Source organism: Microtus oregoni, unplaced genomic scaffold (assembly GCF_018167655.1).
Source record: "Microtus oregoni isolate MIOR12 unplaced genomic scaffold, Mior012 000026F_ref0000081, whole genome shotgun sequence".
Taxonomy (NCBI): Eukaryota; Metazoa; Chordata; class Mammalia; order Rodentia; family Cricetidae; genus Microtus; species Microtus oregoni.
In genome coordinates this window covers 26,618,415-26,639,390 of record NW_024543085.1, presented here as the reverse complement: position 1 = coordinate 26,639,390, position 20,976 = coordinate 26,618,415, and the positions used below count along the sequence as shown (strand labels likewise).

Below are 20,976 nucleotides of genomic sequence, written 5' to 3'. Positions count from 1 at the left end.
AGTCAACTCTAAGAGTCTCAAACCGGATCTATGGTCTGAATCGCATAGCAGCAGAGGGATGCCAGATCCAGAGGAGATTTTGAGGCGGCACTGATCAGGTTTGAGAGTGGAGGAGGCCATGGTGGCAGTCAACATTAACAAAAGTTAAACTTGGGAAGGGGAGCAAGTGTGGAGGGGACTACTAGTAACATAACAAGCTTGGAGTGACTGCAGGATGCCCTGTAGGAATGAGCAAGTCTGCAAAGACAGAGTACTGCAAGGAAGGGTTAAGATAAGTCACCATAATCCACGAGACAGCTGGGATGGCACACAGTGAGCCAGAACCCTGAAGAAAAGAATGCAGATAGTGGCCGGTGGTCCAGCACTCGGGAGGCAGAGGCAGATCTCTGTGAGTTCGAAGCCAGCCTGGTCTACAAGAGCTAGTTCCAGGACAGGCTCCAAAGCTACAGGGAAACCCTGTCTTGCAGGAAAAAAAAAAATGCAGATAGTGGATAAAGAAAGAGCCAAGGGAGGAATGTGGACAGGAGCTCTTGGAGAGATGGATGGAAAAGGGACCAAGAGGGATCTCCAAAAGAGACATAGGTGACCTTTCATGAAAAAAAAAAAAAAAAAGATCAACAGCTCTGGGGTGGGAGGGTGGGGGAGGATGAAGGCTATAATAGGCTTTGTAATTAGAACACAGGATGCAGGGCTGGATTTATCTAGCTCAGTTGGGAGAGTGCTTGCCTAGCATGCATAAAACTAGGTGTCACAGTGATACTTGCCTGTTCTCCCAGAATTTGGAGGTTTCAGAACCCTGAGAACCAGGAGCTGGGCCAGGTGGAAAGAGGGGAGTCTTGAGTATACCAGGTGGTTGTCTCGCCTCTGGCCACAAGACAACCTTGAGTTTTTTGCAAGTCCAGTTGAGCTCAGTGTATATTTCTTGAATGCCTGCTGCGTTTAAAGTATTTGGCTCAGCACTTACATCTCCCAAGCAATACACAAGGTGTGATCATATTTTGGCTTTTCACTTGCTGTCCCACATCTGCCTCCTTCCAGCCACAGCTGTCTCTCCTCACGACCCTTGCACAATATATATATATATATATATATATATATATATATATATATATACACTTCATATAGCACCGTTCTTACTAGCTGAAGGTTTTCAACGGGCACACAGGTTTTCTCACTCCACATTTATGAAATAACCCCGTTAAAGGTTTATGCTCGCCAGCTGACTTGCTTCCTCTAGATATCCGTAACCTTACATGTCAAAGTGGTTTTGAAAGCTTGGCACTCCAGTGCAACTGTCCCCAGCTGGTGTAAGCAGTGTCCAAACCCGAGCGGGCATCTCCCCTATCCAGAACATAGTTCCTCCTGTCACACTCACTGAAGATCACAGGGATGTTCTGACAGCGCTGCTGGCTTGAGGACGCTACCTCCGCAATTCAGATCTGAGGTTCGGTTTATGTTTGAGCCAAAATCTCACCCTGTCTCCCAGGCTGACCTGCAACTCACTATATCGGCCTCCCCCCCCCCGCCCCCCACTAGTCTCCATTGCAGTCTTCCTGCCTCAGCACACACTGTCAGACCCAGCAACAGATCTATCTGCACTTTAAATATTGAAAAAGAACATAAGACTTACATTTTATAATTTAACATTTTAAAAGCCAATTGCAACATTTATTCCCCACCCCCTGTATACTGTATTGTCACATTTATTCAGTTAGTTAGTAGCAAAAGTAGCCAGGGTTTGGGAGTCCAGCAGATCTGTATTTGAATCCTGGCTTTGTTAAGCAGCCCAGTGTTTTTGGACTGAATCACCTGAGAGCGGGAGACGGGGTAGGGCAGGCAGGAGGGATGGGGGAGGGGGAGATACTCCTAACCTGTTTATGCTGTGGAGTGATTCTGAGGAGCTAACCGGAACAGGGTGGTTCTGTGTGTAAGTGCTCAGTGGCCTGGGTTTCTTGCTTTCCTTCTCTTCCAGCCATTTGTGTCATTTTGAGTTGTTACTCAGCTAAATAAACCTTTCTTTTAGTAAAAGAAATGAATGGAGCCATTACTGGAGCCAGGGAGCAAATGAAGACACAATGATGTATCATCAATTGTGGGTTCCAAGCTCAGACTTTCTGTGACTCGGTCTTGACTCGGTCTTAGCTCCCAGGCCTACGAATACACAATCAGGAGAGTGTACATGTGACACTCTTGAGTTGTGGTGTGTCACCTGGGAGACGGGGATAACACCTGCAGGATAATGGATAGAAAGCATCTCAGCATAGACTTTCATACACAGTAAGCACAATTGTTATTATAGCCACTTTGAAACCTCTCGGTCAACCAGGTTTTATTAATTCACAACTTTTGTGTATGATCACTTCATCTAATGCTATGGTACAGTCGTGTCCCTTGATGTTTCAGACTGTCCCTCCGGGTCCCATGGAAATCTCTCTGCAATGCCAGGTATGATAAATATGCCTGCAATCTCCCCATCTTGTCAGCTACTAGGAGGGAGGGAGGAGATCATGTGCCAAGCACTTGACATCCAGGGCCTGCAGCTTCTGCCTCAAAGGGATAATGACCTACCTTCCTTGGAGGTCTGGAATGAGGATTTTGAGGTTTGAGGTTTAAGGCCTTCGGGGATTAGGAAATCGCAGTACTTCACAGTACTTAACTTCAATGAACCCCCTGCTGCCTCATGTAGACACTAACTTTCTTTTCCTAAGTGGTTAGTTTATCAGCCAGTAGGGTCTGGAATTCTTCTTTTTTTAATTATTGGCAAAGTTAGCAGGACCTGATGGAACAGGTATGTAAATTCAGCACTTGAGAAAGTGGGAGACAGAAGAAGTATCTTAAGTTTGAGGCTAGCCCGGGCTATATAGCATGACCCTGACTAAAAACAAAATGAAAAGAAAACAACAACAAAAAACCCAGATTTTTTTTTTTTTAAGCAAAGTTGCATAATCCCAGGATGTGGTACTTCCCTCAGCAATTCCTCACAACGCACTCATCATCGCTGGAAATTCTTTTTGTAGCATATATGGAACAGAAGCTTTGGTTTCATTTAAATTTGAATGTTTCATTTAAATTGAAATTTAAATCTCATTTAAATTTACCCTTCCTTCATTCATCATGGGCTCTCGTTTCATAGTAAGTTTCTCCTTGGTGAATCTTTTCTTTCTCTGATTGTAAGAGCTTGCGGGAAGATTTAAAATACTAAGGCAGTTTAGAATATACAGAAATCATGAAGAAAATTAACTGATTTTGCTACCAAGGTATTACCACTGTACTGTAACTTTCCAGTCTGATCCTCCCCACCCCTAAGAAAAAACATTTAAATAAACAACCAAGCCAGGCTAGGCTGATGGTACACACTTTTACCCCACTCAGGGGGCAGAGGCGAGTAGATCGCTGTGAATTTGTGACCAGCCTGGTCTACATAGCAAGTTCCAGGACAGCCAGAGCTTAAATAGAGAGACCATGCCTCAAAAAAAAAAAAAAAAAAAGAAAAAGAAAAAAAAACATACATGTGTACATACATACATAACATGTAACCAAATAACATTTTGAGATGTCATGACACCTTCCAAAACCTGCTTTTTACCATGTGCCTACACTCATAAGAGTATATTACAATTCACACAGTGATATCTATTAGACTCTTAGGTCATCTCCAAACATTATTACCAAAAATGCCTCGTTACACATTAAATTTTGTGAGCATGTCTGATTATATTCTTTGGAGAAAGTCTTGAAGAACGAAAATCCTATGTTAAATATTAAATGGTTCATATATATTATGAGGGTTTTCATTGTTCTTGGTATTAGGTCTTCCTCCTTTTTCTTGTCCAGGTAGGATTTAACTGTAAAACTTGGGCTGGCCTTGACCTTGGGATCTTCTGGTCTCAGCCTCTCAGGAGCTTGCATTACAGGTTTGGGCCGCCAGGACTTACTGTATGCACTAAGGTTTTAAACACACAGTGCCCAGTCGCTCCCGAGGACACTCATTTATACTCACAAGAGGGGAGAAGTATAGTTACTGCCCCGGGACTCTAACCACACACTTACACAGCCTTTGAAGCGCTTGCCGATGTGTTAGGAGGCGCAAGGGCTCTGACCATGACAAGCACCGTGGGGCGAACCCACTGTCTTACACCTGCAAACCCCTCACTCTGCCAGGGAAGGCGTCTACAGGACCCCACAGCTCCTTTGTCCTTTGGGCCCAGGTGTTCCGTTCGGGACAGTCTCTCCCTCCTGGTCCCACTACAGCGCCCTCAACCTCTTCAGAGTTGCGCACTTCTGTTTTCAGATTCAGGACAGCATCTCAGCTCTGCGGTCTCAGCAAAAGTCCTGACCTCTTGGGTGGGAGGAGCCTAGGTCACATGCCCATACCCAAATCAGTTACTAAGGAATGCCCTTTACTGATTGGCTTAGCTTGGGTCACGTGATTTTCCTCTGGGTGAGAAAGAGGAATCAGAACTCTACAGGGGCTACAAGGAAGGGGCAGCTCAGGTGGGGGTCTGGCGTACTTAGAGGATGACTAAGGCTGCATGTATCCTTATTTCTGGGTCATTCTTGCAATAGAAACTGAAGCGTTCTCCCATTCAGAGATTCATGTTTCACAGCCATTAATACTGCAGACCCTAGAGCTAAAGACGTGGTCCTCCCCCTGGAAGGCCATGTCGCCTATGAATCGCGTGGATACATCATGGTTTCTAAAGGTCTGATAATTTGCAGCAGGATCAATTCCTTCCACGATCAAGGTCAAAATGTTTGTATTCCTCACCTAGCCTAGGTTCCAAAGATGGACTAGACAGCCAATGGTTCCAAACTCTTTATTCTTTATTCTGATGTCTCTGTCCCCTGCCTGCCTTCTTCTCCTTTTAGACCATCTTTGAGTAATTTGGACCCTGGAACAGCAGGGCTCTAAGTCAGCCACCCAATTGATTCTGTTTATAGCGGGCACAACATACTCCAATGTGCTAGACGTGGTTTAAAGTGTCCCGCTGAGGGCAAGCCATTGTCTGACCCCATCTGCGGTAATGCCCCTTCGTGCACCATGCCTGGCCTTTCCAGCACTCTTCTCTGTGGCACACACAGACCGTGACATGGCTTGCAATGGTCCCTTTTTACTGTCTTGGGATTTTTTTTTTTTTTTAAAAAAAGACATGGAGGTCTTGGGAATTGTAGTGCAATTTCTAATTGGTCTTAATAATAAAAACCCAGAGTCAGATATTAGGGGGTGAAAGTTGAAAGATCGAAGAAGCAGGGCAGCCAGCCACTAGTTCTTATCTCTACAAAATCCTCAGCCTGAATGGGGTATCCTGTCTCTACAAGACAGTCCTCAAACTGAACGCCGTCTCTACAAAACCTCAGACTGAATCCTGAGCTCCTGTCTCCTCCCGCCTTCTATTCCCTTCCCGTCTTCACCTCCTTACTATGGGGATTAAAGGCCTGTGATCCCAAGTGCTGGGATCAAAGGTGTGAGCTCTGTTTCTCTTTTAGATTGATTCAATCTCAGTGTAGCCCAGGGTGGCCTTGAACTCACAGAGGTCCAACTGCCTCTAACCCCAGAGTGCTGGGATTAAAGGTGTGTGCCACCACTGCCTGGCCTCCATGACTCACGAGTGTGGCTAGCCCGGCCCTCTGATCTTCAGGCAAGCTTTATTGGTTACAGCACAAACAGAATCTCGTCACCACAGGGAACTTTGGACTGGAGTCTGCTTTCTGGCATCGGTCATGTCTCTACCCTTTGCTCCTTTTTAAAATGGCTCAGGCGTGCTCATCTGATTGCCTCTTCATCCTTCACAGGACGGCTTACTTCCCAACGTGGACTCCAAACTCCTGTCGGATTCTTTCTGACATTCTGAGGGCCGCTGGTGGAGCTACCGCTTTCAGGACACAAAGTGGGCCCCTTATCTGCCTGGAGCTTTTGATCCTGACAGACTTAGATGGTAAGTAAGACTTCAAACCTCCTCTCTTCTACAGCCAGTCTGCAGGAGGGTGCAAGGCAATTAACGATATTAGCCCCTCTAGAAAAGACTTCCGCATGAAGCACCCCTCGTCAAACTATAAACCGCATTTAGGAACGTAGGGGGCTGGGAGGTGGTTCACTTGGTAAGGTGCTTGCCAACTAGCATGAAGAGCTAGATTTGATCCCCAAAATCGACATCTTTAAAAAGCCAGATATATGCTTGTAATTCCAGAACTGGGGACGTAGAGACAGGTGGGTCGCTGGTACTATTTGCTGGCCAGCCAACCTCACCTAATAGCTGAACCCTAGGTAACAAAGACACAAGGTCTCAAAAGTAAGGTGGATGCCACTCAAGGCTGACATCTGTCCTCCATACAAACACATGTGCCCATGCACACATGATATCACACACACACACACACACACACACACACACACACACAGACAGACATATTTTTAAAGCGGCCTGGGGCATAAATAGGTCAGTGGCAAAGAACACGATTACCATGAATAAGAGTTCGAGTCTAATCCCCAGTACCAAGTGGCAGGCTGGCGGAAGGACGGCTTTGAATTTGAGGCTCAAAACTCCAACCTGAGAACCTGACCAACCCAAATGGTGGAGCCATATGTCTAGCTACAGGGTTCACTCCTACAATCCTAACAACTGGGGGTGCTGCCATGGAAACATACGTTCACCGTCAGCCTCAGCTTCATAGCACAAGACCCTGGGTAGAAGAAGAAAGAGTTGGGGGTTGAGCTTGCGAAAGAGAATGTATCAGGAAAAGGATCTAGAAAGAGCTAGAGCTGAATGAGCCAGTTTTCACTCAATGACGCCAGTCTGCCCCATTCAGCAGCATGGCTCCTCCGCCATCGTCCTTTACTACGAACATAAACAACACTGAACGGCCAGAGGACGCACGCCTCTCGGGGTCAGAACTCTCGCTAGTGTGCATGAGACACTGGGTCTGACTCCAGCGTGCGAACAAGAAAGCCGTTCATTGTCCTCAATCCTTTCCCCAGACTCCAGCTGCCTGTGGACCTTCCCTTGCACATCATTGTTCTCACAGGTCCAAGCCCTGCATTTGGAGATGGCCCATTTATACACTGGCTCCATTCATCTGATTTTCCCCTGTGATCTCAGTTATGTTTCCAACTGTTAGCCCAAAAATGTCAAATAGAACAGTCCGAAAATAGGCAATGTATATGTTTTAAATAAAATCTTGTCTAATATATTGCTATGTCAGCTAATGTCCCTAATTTATAAGTTAAACTTATCATAGATATGCATAAGAAATAACCACAGTACACACAAGGTTTCTGAATCTCCACAGTTTCAGGCATCGACTGAGCGGATTGGGATTATTTGGAGGTTCTTCCTTTACAGGGTCACATGTATCTCAGTCTGGTCTTAAACTTCTGATCCTCCCTATCTGCACCCCCCAGAGAGCTGGGGTGACAGACATGCATCACCAGACTCGGTGTGAACCCGGGTCTCGTGCTGGCTAGGCAAACACCCTGCCGACTGAGCTGTGTCCCTCACACCCATCTGAGGTCGTAGGATGCAGGCTGTTTCACACAAAGCAAACTTGTCACTTATCCCCTTTCCTGCCTTTCGCACACACCCTTTAAAACTAGGGGCTGATCAGGACTGCTACTTGAACAAGCAACGACCCTGATCTTTTTTTCTTTTAACTATTCCATTTTCATTAACCTGAAATTATTAGTTGTATGGAAATGCACTTCTCCAGACATTTTGCTCCTCTAGAACGTTCTTTCCTAGTTCTTGGCTGGCCAGGGGTTCTCCTGCACATGCTCTCTTAATCTTGTCCCGGCCAGTTGCGTGAGGGCAGAGCTGCCTTCTCTGGTCTTTTCCACTTCAGGAGTGCAGCACTAGCAGTTTGTCGCTTCTGCTTCATTCACCAACACATTTGTCTTGTCCGGTTAGACTTAAGCATAGAATAGCACCTCTTCAATAAGGAATTAGTTTCAACCCAAGTTGTGCCAACTTTATTTAATGCCTGCTTTTCAGCAGAATGATGATATTGTCAGTTGATTCTAAATAAATTGAAGTTTGCTCTTACCCCGATGTTGTGCCCCTGTGCCACTAATTGGGTCATCTGTATTGGGAAAACTTTATTGATGTTGCTACCAAATGCTCACAAGTCATGCTAGAAATTGCTGATAATACACAGCCAGTGGAGAAAGGACAGGAACCAACCCTGGCATGGGGGTACTCCCTCCATATGGCATGGGTTGCAAATACAGAGGCCTGGAATAGGAAAGCCAGGCTGGGAAAGTCCTGTTGTCCCTCATCAAGGTAAAACTCAGGAAGCTGTTACTAAGAAGCAGATCAGCCTTATTCTAGTGGGTTGCCTGGGAGGGTGTGACACCTGCGATGGATCCCAGGGAAGAACACAGTAGGGTGCGAGCAGTAGGATACAGATGCCTACGGAAGGCCAACAAGGCATCTGAGCCATGTGAACAGGCTAGAGCTCAGGGAAGCATAGCATCAGGGGAACACTGGCATTCAACACCCAGTGACCAGAGGACGAAGGGGCAGAGCTTAAGGTAGAAGTCCAGAATTAGTGGGGGCATAATAGGGGGAACGTTTAGGTGTCTGGGCTTCAGATGCCCTGGCTGGAAGGAAGCAGCACGGGTTTTTTTTACCCAGTTACAATTGACATTTAAGTGCCTGGAGTGTGGACGCTGGGGAGCTAGGCCTGTAGGTAGGTGGAGCTTCAGAGGCAACCCAGCAGCTGTTGCTAGGGACAACAGCTGGCCAGCTGCCTTACTGTATGCTCCTGTGACACTATCACTTCTGCTTTTATGCTCACCCAAACGCTCCTTATCAGGTTTGTGGGTTTCTAGATGTGTCTGTGACTCTGTGGCTTCCAGGTTAGTCTTCCCTGCCTGTTTGTGCTTCTTGTGAAAAAGCTGTACACACTGCTCCTCTGCAACAAGGGCTGCAATTTATCAGTTGCTTACTGCATCCCAGGGAGAAGCAGATTTATGCAGACTAACTTACTTGATCCCCAACCTCCTTCGTAGGTAGTTCTTGTTATATCCCCAGTCTGAAATGAGGAAACTGAAATTCGTATGGTTTATATAATCAGCCCAAGGCCGTACAGCTGGGATGCAAAAGAGCTCACACCTCAACCTTGCCCCTCCCCTGGCTGCCTTCAGTTGCTCCTAAAGACACACTTTATGCATTTATACAGCCACAAACCCAGGCAGTTCTCACTGAATTTTTTTTTTTTTTTTTTTTTTTGGTCACTAGATTTTCTAAGTAGCTACTTCTCTACCTATCAATGTTCTGTCCTCTTCTGTCTCCATCATAACCAGCATAGCATCATGTAAAGCAGACTACCAACATCTGATGAATTATGATGATCAAAAATTATGATTAGTGAGCCAGGTGTGGTGCTGCATGCCCTTAATCTCAATGCTTGAGAGACAGGGACAAACAGATCTCTATGAGTGCTAGGTCAGCCTGGTCCAGCCAGATTGACACAGTGAGACTCTATCCCAAAAAACAAACAAACAAAAACCCAATGACCATACAATATGATTAGTGGGAGCTGGGGACATAGTTTAGTTGGTAGAATGTCTGGCATACAAGTATGAGGATCTGAGTGTGATTCCTAACACCCATATACAGATCTGTGTGTAGTGATGCAAGTTTGTTACCCCATCACTGGGAAGGGGAGAAAGATGGATCTGTAGAGCTGGCTGGTGAGCCCAAGGTACCAGTGAGAGACCTGGTCTCAAAATAAACCACAACCTGCTGGGAGGTGGTGGTGCACGTCTTTAATCCCAGCGCTCAAGGAGGCAAAGGCAGGCGGATCTCTGTGAGTTCAAGGTCAGCCTGGTCTGCAGAGGAAGTTTGAGGAGGGCTCCAAAGCTACAGGGAAACCCTGTCTTAAAAACAAACAAACAAAAAAACCAAGCTGGAAATGCAACAACAAAACCAAAAATACTCATGTTAGATGGCCCCTGAGGAACAACACCACCTGAGGTTGACCTCTGGCCTCTACAAGCATGTGCAATCATATGTACATACCTCCAGATGCATTCGGGAACAATCTCACACATCTGCATACACTTACAAACACTCTGTGGTGGTTTGGATGAGAATGGCTCATATATTTGAATACTTGGTTCCCAGTTGGTAGAACTGTTTTGGAAGAATCAAGACTTGTGGTCTTGTTGGAGGATGTGTGTCACTGGGGGCAGACCTTAAGGTTTCAAAAGACTTGAGCCATTCCCAGTGGTGTTTCTCTGCCTGCTGCAAGATGTAACATCTCAGCTCCTGCTCTAGTGCCATGCCTGCCTGCCTGATGCCATGCTCTCAGACATGATGGTTTTGGATTGTCTGAAATTGTAAGCCCCAGTAAACTATTTCTTCTGTAAGTTGTCTTGGTCATGGTGTCTCATCATAGCAATAGAAAAGTAACTAAGCCACACACACACACACACACACACACACACACGACTGATTAGAGCTGTTGTTTTTAATCTTGGCTTTATGTATTTATAAAGTTAATTAGGAATAATACATAATCACATAAAATACAATCAAGAGTCATTTAATGATGGAGACGCAATCCAAGAAATGTTCTTGAGTGGTTTGCTTATTTGTTAAACAGAAAGCAATCACAAACACCTATATTGTATAAACTACTGTTTATTGGGCTACATGATATATATATATATGTGTCTGTGTGTTAGGTATGTATATATATATATAATAGGCATAACATACACACATACACATGTATATTATATTATGCCTTATATATACACATATATAACACACATATATTGTGGAATATTATTTTGAGATTTGTTACATTCATTTATGCTGTGGAACATTTGTTTAATGGTGCAAAGATGTGTTGCATTCTTTCATGCTGTATTTGTTTAACTGTAAAGCTGTGCTACCCTGCCTATCTAAAATACCTGATTGGCCTAATAAAGAGATGAACGGCCAATAGCAAGGCAAGAGAAAGGATAGGTGGGGCTGAGAAATCTGAAAAAGGAGATCAAGCCACCAGATCTAGGAGAGAGAGAAAGAGGGCTCCAGGGTCCAGTGATGCAGCTACATAACCGGACATAGAATAAGAAGGAAAGAAAAGATACATAGAAACAAAGAAAGGTAAAAGCCCAGAGGCAAAAGGTAGACAGGATAAGTTAAGAAAGGCTAGCTAGAAATTAGCCAAGCTAAGGCTGGGCATTTATAAGAAAGAATAAACCTCCGTGTGTATTTATTTGGGAGCTGTGTGGTGCCCCCGCCCTGAGTAAAAAAAAAAACACTATAATTATAAAAATTTTTATTGCTCACAGGGCCACGATAAATGAAAAGTGATATTAAATCAAACATAAAAAAGATATGAGATTGACTCTGGAATAAATGACATAGTATCTTAAAGTAATCATATTTATTGGTAGGAGTATGCTCTTAACATGGTCCTTTATAGTAACCATCAAGTGTTATGCACTGTGCAGCTGTACTTTTATGTGACCAGGCGTGTAGGACTTACTGGCACCAGCATCACCCTACCCATGTCGATCATGCCTCCTGCTCCAGCGTTCTGAAAGTTGTGCTATCACTAAGCAACAAGAAGTTTTCAACCCCATCATAGTATCATGGGACCATGATCACACATGGGTCCACTGCTGGCTCAAATGCCCCAACAGTCACTGACGTGCACACACTACGCGGAAGACGGGAGCATGCAAAGACTACCGCTCCTGGGGGACATTTCTGTTCCGGAGAAACTCAGATCAACAGCTCAACACGTATGTCCATGCAAACTTGAGAAGTGAAAAATGAAGGTTAAGAGATATAGAAATGAAGCAAACTGTTGTTTTTGGAAGCCCAAATCTGGACAGCTTTTTCATAACAAGATGTTCACACTTATCTAAACCAGAGGTTGCAAAACTACTCCCCATGCCGCCCATATGCAGCCCACACCCTGTTTCTGTGTGGCCCATAAATGGAGAATTGTTTTCATATTTTTAAAAAAATGGTTGGAAAAATATTAAAAGAGGACTGGAACCTCATGACATGGGAAAACTGTATGAAATCCAAATTTTGTCACCCATAAATAGCTTCACTGAAACATCGCCATGCTTATTCAACAGCCCCTCCCTCCCTCCCTCCTTCCCTCCCTCTCTCTCTTCAGTCTTTCCTTCTTCGGCCATCCTGCCATATGACCTAGGTCGGTCCTGATCTTGAGACGTTCTGCCTTACTCACCTCCGGAATGTCGAGTGCTGGGACTGCAGGCGTGCACGCCGAACTCAGCTTCAGTCATGCGTCTGTGACAGCTGCTTTCTCACTGCAATGACAGCATTAAGTATTTGGAACGGAGAAAGAGAAGCCTGAAATATTTTCTATCTCATCCTTTGTAGAGAAAGTTTGCTAATCACCCATCACAGTAACGTTAGGATGCCACAAGCCTTTTAACATTGAAGTTACTTCTATTATTTTAGTTTCTAACGTTTTGTCTTTTTTAAAGATTTGTTTCATTTTTATTAATGTGTACAGGTGCTCTTATAGGCTAGAAGAGGGTGCCAGACACCCTGGTGATGAAGTTATAGGTGGCTGTGAAGTGCCAGTGTAGGCAGTGATCCAAAATCAGGTTTTTAGGCTTGGCATTGAGAAGAAAGAGGAACCCCCTCAATCAATCAATCAATCAATCTCTCTCTCTCTCTCTCTCTCTCTCTCTCTCTCTCCTCCCCCCAGACAGCTTCTCACATAGCCTCAGTTGACCGAGAGCTCCCTGAACATCTGACTGTACTGTCTCCGTATCTCAAGAGCTGGTATTACAGTAGGTGCTCTGCTCCAGTTTGTTCTGGTTTTGTGTGATGTTAAGGTTTGAACCCAGTGCTTCGTGCAAGCTAAACAAATACTCTTCCAACTGAGTACACCCCTGTGCCAAGAACATTCTTCCGTCAACAAGTCCCACATTTTCAGAGTGAAGCCGCCCCTCTTCTCTGTTGATTTCTCTACAGTCTTTTTCTGGTAGCAGGCACATGAAATGGTGGCAGACCGAGATGCCTGTGGTATGTCTAGGAGGATGACAGTCTTCCTGCCTAGGGTCCTCTTTCTCTTTGATAGGAAACCGATACTGCGCATCTAAGGGCGCCTACGGTGCTGTCTGGAACTGTAGCGACCCCATAATGGATTTGCCAAATTAGATCCACTGATTATGGATGGAATAAAACAAACTGTTCTTTTTATTGTCTAGGACCTAAAGAAATACAAAAGCAACTTAGGTGTCCTGGACACAGGAGTGACTTATCAGTGTTCTGAGAGGACACTTAATATAAAGGCGTATGGTCCCACAAGTAATTAATCTGCCCATTAGGTTGCAAGTAAAACGAAGTGCACAGGATTATCTGTTCCCTACAATTCCTTGAGGTGAACCTCAACTGAATCTTATTTGTTTATTTACTTACTAATTTATTTTGTGGTGCTGAGAGGCAAAGTCAGGGCTTTCTACATGGTAGGTAAATTCTACTCCTGAGCTCCATCCTCTGCCTGATTTATCTTCTGAGATCCAAACATAAATTTGACAGTCTGTGTCTGTCTGTCTGGGTATCCCTGTCTTTCTCCCACTTAACAGAAGTTTACTAGCTGTTTATCATATGTAAGGTACTCGGCATACAAAAATGTATAAAAATCCTAACTTCTTGAAGACCTTAGGGATCAGGAGGAAGACTACTAATCTATGCTAACCTTTCTAGACCTTTGGTGGTCCTGAGAGTTAATCCATGACACAGTGTCCTTTTGGTACCTTTGGCCCTATGGCCTCTTTGTTCTACTTCTCTGGGTTCTGATTGTCTCCATTGTCAATTTCCTTTTTTATTCAATCTCTCCATTAAATGCATTTTTGTTTTATCTTGCTTTTGCCCACCCTAGGCGATCTCCTGAATTCATAAATCTAGTTCCTGTAGCACTTCTGAGCTTCAGACTCCCATCTCCAGGTCTTCACTGAGGCACCTTCTAACTTCTAGTCATCTCAACCTTGTGGCTGTTGTAGGAGTCCTCATTTCAGCCAGTGATGCCTCTGCCCACACATCTGATCTTGGAAGAATTCTCAAGTCCACTGTGACAGTGGCAGTGTCTCCTTTTGTGTTACTCCCCATGTCCTGTCTATCACTAAATTATGTAACATAGCTCTGGGGGCTTTGGGTATTTCTGGCCCCATTCATGCTACCCTCTTCGCTTGGCAGCCATATTTCCTCGCCCATCTCTGAGATATCCTTCAGAATAGTCTACAGCAATACAGCCCCACATATGTTCTTGGCCTGTTTACCTTCATCTTCCTCTTGATAAATGTGTTCCAGACTGGAAAAATGTAGATCTCACTTCACAGGGGAAAAAAAAGGCAGCAAAATATACATGTTGTTCTTCATAAAATATGTACTAATGCATGGTAAAGCTTGGTTCCTATTGATGTGTCTGGAAGTGTCCCACGGCTGTCTACCTTTCCTTCCGTCTACACACTGTTCTGTATTTACCCACTTCTCTATTTGGTGGCTTTTCAGTCTTTAATGACTATAAATAATGCTTTGGTGAAGGTCCTGGAAGAGTCATCCTTCAGTCCATATGTGAATCTATCTATTGGGTAGAGACCTAAAAGTAGGCTTGTGAGGTCAAAAGGCTTTGCATGTTTGAAAAGTGATCAACACCGCCAGGATGCCCTCTACAGAGGTCACAGCAACTTCCTCATCCACTTACTAAGAACAGGTCTGCTTCCCCTATCTGCCTAGACAACCAGATACTTGAAAATTTATCTCATTGCCTTTGCAATGGGCATGCTTCTGTGTTGAGAAAGCAAGTAAGTATTTTAACACATTTTAACTCTCTTTTGTATTTCTTTGGTTTCAATCTGTGTGCTATATACTTTGCCCAACTTTTCAGAATTTTGGGTTGGTTGTTGATTTCATCTGAAATAATTCTAAGTTCTAGGTTCAGTCAGAAATCCTAGTGTTTTTATTACCATTCAAAAGCTGGGAGTGCTCAGGGCTGTATTGCTGTAGACTATTTTTTAAGTCACAATCTTGTCATGCTTTTACTAGGTTTAATCTGTATGTTCATGGGGAGGGGACCATGCTTGTCCTATGGCATGTGTATGGAGGTCAGGGGACGACTTAGAAGAGTTAGTTGGTTCTCTCCTGCTGTGTGGGTACCAGGGATCAAACTTAGGTCATAAGGTTTGGAAGCAAAGGACTTTAATCATTGAGCTGTCTCAAAGGCCTCTCAAATTTTTACTCTAATAATAAGTACCAAGAGTTATATGACAGGGGACCTCACATTTGGAGGTTATGAATTGACCCTCAGAATTCCTGACTGCCTGAAACAACTTGACAAGATCACTTCATCCTCTACCTAAACCATCGCATTCATTTCCCTAAAAGCCCAATGAAACACAGAATACTTATTAACTATAGAGTGAGCTTCAGAGAATGCCAATGACCTGGGTAACACAGCTAGGAACTCTTCTTCTGCTGAAACCCTAAAAGCCTAATGCTCCATCATCAACCGCCATTCTGTCTTTTTTTCAACACACCAGATGCCAATCCCCCCCCCCCACTTTTTGAGATAAGAGTCTCACTATACAGCCCAGATTGGCCTTGAACTCACAATCCTCCTGCTTCAACTTTCTGAACTGTAGTATCAGAAACAGTAACAGATATAGTATAGTAACATATATATATATAATTTATAATATATATAGTAACTATATATAGTATAGTAACAGGTATAATATTGTAACATATATATATATATACAGTAACTATATATAGTATAGTAACAGAGTAACAGGTTTGTGCCACTATACCTGCTTCTAGAAGGTGGTTCTTCATGTTTCTAATTTCTACCAATTAGATCACTCCCTTCTTTCCTAAAACACCCAATGGTCAGTGTTAAGCTCCAACTATGTGCAAGAATCTTCACTGGATTTACATTTTAGAAGCCCTCAACTATATGCAATAAAGGGAACGGTAATGTGGCTTTGGTAATTAAATTATGTTACTGTGAAAAGATGCCCAGGGAGGTTAGAAAGGGGATAGAAAAGGACACTTCAGGTGGAGAAAGGGCTCTTGGAGGAGGTGATATTCTAAGAAAAGCCAGAAGGATGAAAAAATATCCCTGAAAAGAAAATACTTGAGGCATAGTGAGGCTGGAACCCGAGAATGACTGGAGAACGAGCCGGAGAGCTGATCTCCACACAAGGCATGGAAGGCCAGGGAAGGAGTCTAGCCTGCATTCCAAGTACAAGCAGACGACATGGAAGGATTCTAAAAGGAGAAGCCACATGGTAAGCTATGGTTTATATCTTATGACACCTGGCTTGAATCAGGGGTCTAACTGTGCTGGAGAGAACAAGAACAATCACTCATTACAGCCTTGAAGGGTGGCACACACTTGTAATCACAACACTTAAGAGTCTGAGGCAGGAGGATAGCTACTTTGAGGCCAGCTCAGGCTACATAGTTAGTGAGACTCTTGTCTTTAACTTTTTTCCTTCCTCCTTTTTTTTTTTTTTTTTAAAAAGGCCATATTATGAGAATAGAGAGAGGATGCTGATTTGGACTAAGATGGTAGCAAAGGAGGTAGGAAGATTAAGTTTGGGAAATGTTTTAGAGGCAGAAGTTCAAGTCCTCATAAATTGGACGTGCAAATTGGAGAAACAGAAGAACCAAGAAGGTCTACACATGCTTTCAGCTCAGGGAACTGGCGGACTGTGATGCTCGCCAACCGGAAGATGCCCAGGAGCACCCAGAGTTCTCTCATGTCCGTTTCTCCTTTTCCAACGTCCACCCATAGCTTTACAGACCATGAGTTCACTCTCTTCCTAGTACCTTTGTTCTTGACGTGCCCTTGAGTCCTTCCAACCCGAGAGCTTCCTCCAGCTCCTACCTCTGTTCTCTGTCCCCTTTACCAATGTACTTTTGGCCAAATAGACAGATGACCTTTGTTGCTAAATCCAATGGCTTTTCAGCCTTCATTTATCTTAAACTCTCCGGTGTTTAATGCTATTTTCTGTCCTCACAAAGCATCTAAAGCTTATTGTGCCTTCTCCTTCCACCTCTCCAGTTAGCTCCCTAGTACCCTCCCTTCCTCACCTTTTTAAGTGGCATTTCCATGGTGCTGAAGCCAGGCCCCCTTCTCGTTTGGGGATTTCATTTGTAACCATGAACTCCCAATTATTCTAATGACTCTGACACAGATGCCTCTAGAGTTTTGGCTTCCTCTGGCAAGTAGTACACAGCTCACTTTGATATCCTATGGATACTTCAAACTCAGTAGGCTTAAAATTAAACTAATTCCTTCTTGCTGTGACCTGCTTTTCTTCCCAAGGCCCCTGTCTTGGTGACTGATACCGCTATCATCCTGTTTACCTAAGCCATAGTTCTCCCACTATGTCTCAACCATGTGGATAAAATCAATAACCATACTCGCTTGTCTTGGTATTGAACCCTTTCTTTTTCTAGAGTCCCCTTCTTGCTGTCTTAATTTAAGAGTTCCTGTCCCTGCCCCCCTTTTTTTTCCTTAGGATGCTGAACTTCCTTCCGATTAATCTCCTGGCTTACAGCATCACTGACAGATCTCCAAACAGCAGTGATCTTTTAAAAGTGGCCATTAAGCAATTTGATAGGTCGAGGAGTGGGTTCAGCAGTTAAGAGCACTTACTGCTCTTGCAGAAGACCCAGGTTTGGTTCCCAGTACCCACATGGTGGCTCACAACTGCCTGTTACTCCAGTTCCATGGATATCTGACATCCTCTCCTGACCTCCTATGGCTCCTATATGCATGTGGTATGCATGCAAAGACACATTAAATAAATAAATATTGAAAAATAATCAACAGTTTTCCATTGGCCTTAGAGTAAGTCCAAACTTGGAAGATCAAGCCTCTCACGCTACAGGGAACCCCATCATTTTTCAGGACTTCTGCCATGCACTTGGGCAGTGTAAACATCTGCGAAGCATCTTCTACTTGGGGGGCACCATCCTCTTGGCTCAGCTCTTTGGGTGTGCCTTTTGGTCTGGAATTGGCCTGCCTTCATTTTCCTCACCACTCCTGTAGCTCAGCACCCTCCTGTGAGCTTTCCTGTAGACAGCATCTCATTATTATGTGACCAACTGTGTCTTCCTTCGTCTCCTCTTTGTACCATAGGATCCTGCAGGCCACGGACTGTGCTTAGCTTTGTATTTCTAGGGCCACAGCAAGCACTCAATAATGGATTGAGCAGCAGAGTTGAGTTTCAAAGTCAGGACTTCTCTTTCCAGCACAAATCTCACATTTCTTCACACTATTTTTTTTTTTTACTATCTTGAGTCTGAGGGATTCGAAATTACAACAGGGTATGTTTATATCTGTTGCTAATTAAAATACAGGCAAACAGATGTTTGGCTCCATCAGAATCCAACTGATAACTGGTTTTGGATAGCCCTTCCTCCATCATTCCACCCCTGGCTCATTGAGGCATTTGGGTTGACCGCATCTGGAACAACTGGAAGGCCTATGCCTCGTCTCAGAAACAGTTGCACTTTTTGGCCTGTTGCTTCTCTACCACAACAAGACAAAGAGAGACGAAACGCAGAAGGAAACCAGGCAATCTTCTGCATGTGGCAAGTCACATCAAAACTCCCTGTACCACCACCAAGTCACCTTTCCCATGAACTCACCCCAGTCTCTACAGCTAGGGGCTAACGGGTGGATGCAGACAAAAAAAAAAAAAAAAAAAAAAAAAAAAAAAAAAAAATCTAACAGCTAGAAATTGGAATTAAATGCAAGGAAGCATCAAGATCTTTTAGTAAGCTTCCATAAAACCACCAGCAGCATGCAAAGACCCACAATGGCTGCCTAGGCCCATCCAGTACACAGACGTGGAGACCCATCTTTCTTCAAAGCCGCGTGTGCTCTATTTTTCATCCAACAAATTATTTCCATCAGAACCCACCTATTTACAGTCTTATCTCTCTGCTATTGCCTTGGCGGTAGTCTTGTTATAAAGAGGAAGGAACTGGAAGCAAAAATATAAAAAGCAAGGCTTGCCTTATCAGGGACATAGGGGAATCAGTGAGAGAGACATTTAGTTCACAAGGTGAAAGGGTTTCTGGTATGTAAAGCCGCCCTGCCATCACACTTGGGGCCACAGTGTCAACCCATACTTGTTTGTCCTTCCTGGGCCTGGACTGCATTCAATTCTATGCCTTATTTAGTTGAAATGATTCCTTCAGCTTCAATGTGTACTTTTCAATGCTTCATTTTGGAAATATCACACTTAAATATTTTCTCTTCTTGAGCTTTAGTTCCAAAGCTGAGGAATGAAGATTTTTTTTGGGGGGGGTGAGGAGTGGGGAATGGATTTTTCTTTGCTTTACATGTCAAGAATGGCTTTCTCAAATCACTAATAAAGTAGCCTGGCAGGGCCTTAAGCCTCCTACGATGACGTTTTCCATGAGAATTAGCATTTAATTGGGATAATTTGTTTTCAACGGAAAGCAGAAATTCTTTTCCAAGAGGATCAGCGTGATAATGTCTTACCAGCTAGTGCAGCGAGACCAAATATAAACCAGTTCTGAGAAACAGGAAGTGAACCTGACTGGTCTAGTCTGAGTGTCCCTGGCAGTGACGCAAATACAGAAATCAAATTAGGAAAACAAGATATGTGGGTGTGAGGCAATCGATAATAGACCAGGATGCTACAACATAAGCAAAGAAGCCTTTAACCAAATGCCATTCATTTTAATAACACCCTGAGCAGTTTGATTTTCCTGTACCACACTGGTGATTAGCGAGCGGGGCGAGCTTGAGTTCCCTAGCAACCGGATGAGCTTTTGAGACAGTCATTAGCCTTTCCGTTAATCCCCTCAACCCCTTCCTTCGAAATGGATGGCTGACATGAAAATGTTGCAGAAAGTGCTTCTAGAGACTTCCAGAAGGGACATGGAAAGGAATAATAATGATCATTAATAATGATGATGAAATAATAATAACTGTCCTGAAAATTGTAGGCAGGTGAAAAGAGAAACGTTCCTAGGTGCCCACCCTGTCTCTACAGTTCACTGCTCTCAAGTCTAGGTTTCTGATTCCCCTGGGGGAAAAGGGCAATGGAGCTGAAATTGTCGGGAGTTTAAGGTGGTCTCCTCTTGGAACTTGGGGCAGTATTGTTTTGTCTCTCAGAAGCATCCCTCTGAAGGGAGGGTGAACCCTGGAACAGGTGGCCGTTTGTGTAGTGGCAGGCTGACTGATGGCTTGGGCAGGGCAAAATATACCACATTTTCTTTCTCCTTTAAGCCCTATGAATTACCTTGGTCGAAGGTGCTTGGGGTTGGGGGAGGGGGAGGGACGGAATGAAGCTTTTTCCTATTGATTGTTTAATTGCACCAGAGGCTGCTTGTCCAAGGCTCTGGCCAAGAGCGTTTTTCCCCCCCGTGTGTTCAGTGAGGCTGGACCATTTTCCCACCCTTTCCCCTAGATTTGAAGAAGACAACCCAGAAAGTCCAGAAAGGCTAGAGGAACCTGGGGTGTGTTGGCCTTTTGCTATTCAAGGGTGTCCTGCAGCGCCAGGGCTGCTGGGATGAAGTTCATGCAACCCTGAATCATTGCCTCTAGCTGAGTCCTGAGTTCGGGATCTACAACTCCACCCACCGTGTGACCTGGGGCGACTGTCGGGCATTAGTCAAATAATTACTCTTACTGCTACTGGCTGGCCATCTTTTCTATGTCCTGGGTCTCTGTTAGCTGGGCATTTGACTCTTGGGGCCCGATGGCTCCTAGTGCTACCGCCATCCCACCTAACCCCCTGCGCGCCCCCTTCCCAAGGCGACCACCTGCGCCGCCCAACTTACCCTCTGCCCCGCAGGGAGGGCCCCTCGGGGTAGCAGAGCCCTCCCCGCTCCCGGGCGGCTCAGGGGGAGCTCGGTGTTTGCCTCCAGCCCTTTGCTACCGAGGATCAGGTTCCTCCCCTCCTCCCCCTCCAGCTCCGGCCGCCGC

General features: G+C 44.5%; 1 long non-coding RNA gene across 4 annotated transcripts in view; it reads right to left on the bottom strand.

The window, feature by feature from the left end:
- The window catches only part of LOC121463313, a 172,248-nt gene extending 151,272 nt beyond the window's left edge, over positions 1 to 20,976 (bottom strand). For all 4 annotated transcript variants that reach the window (XR_005976425.1, XR_005976427.1, XR_005976428.1 and 1 more), the window contains exons 1-2: positions 20,832 to 20,976; positions 12,214 to 12,295 (exon numbers count right to left, since the gene is read on the bottom strand). This is a non-coding gene — a long non-coding RNA (uncharacterized LOC121463313). The remainder of the gene's footprint in view (positions 1 to 12,213; positions 12,296 to 20,831) is intronic.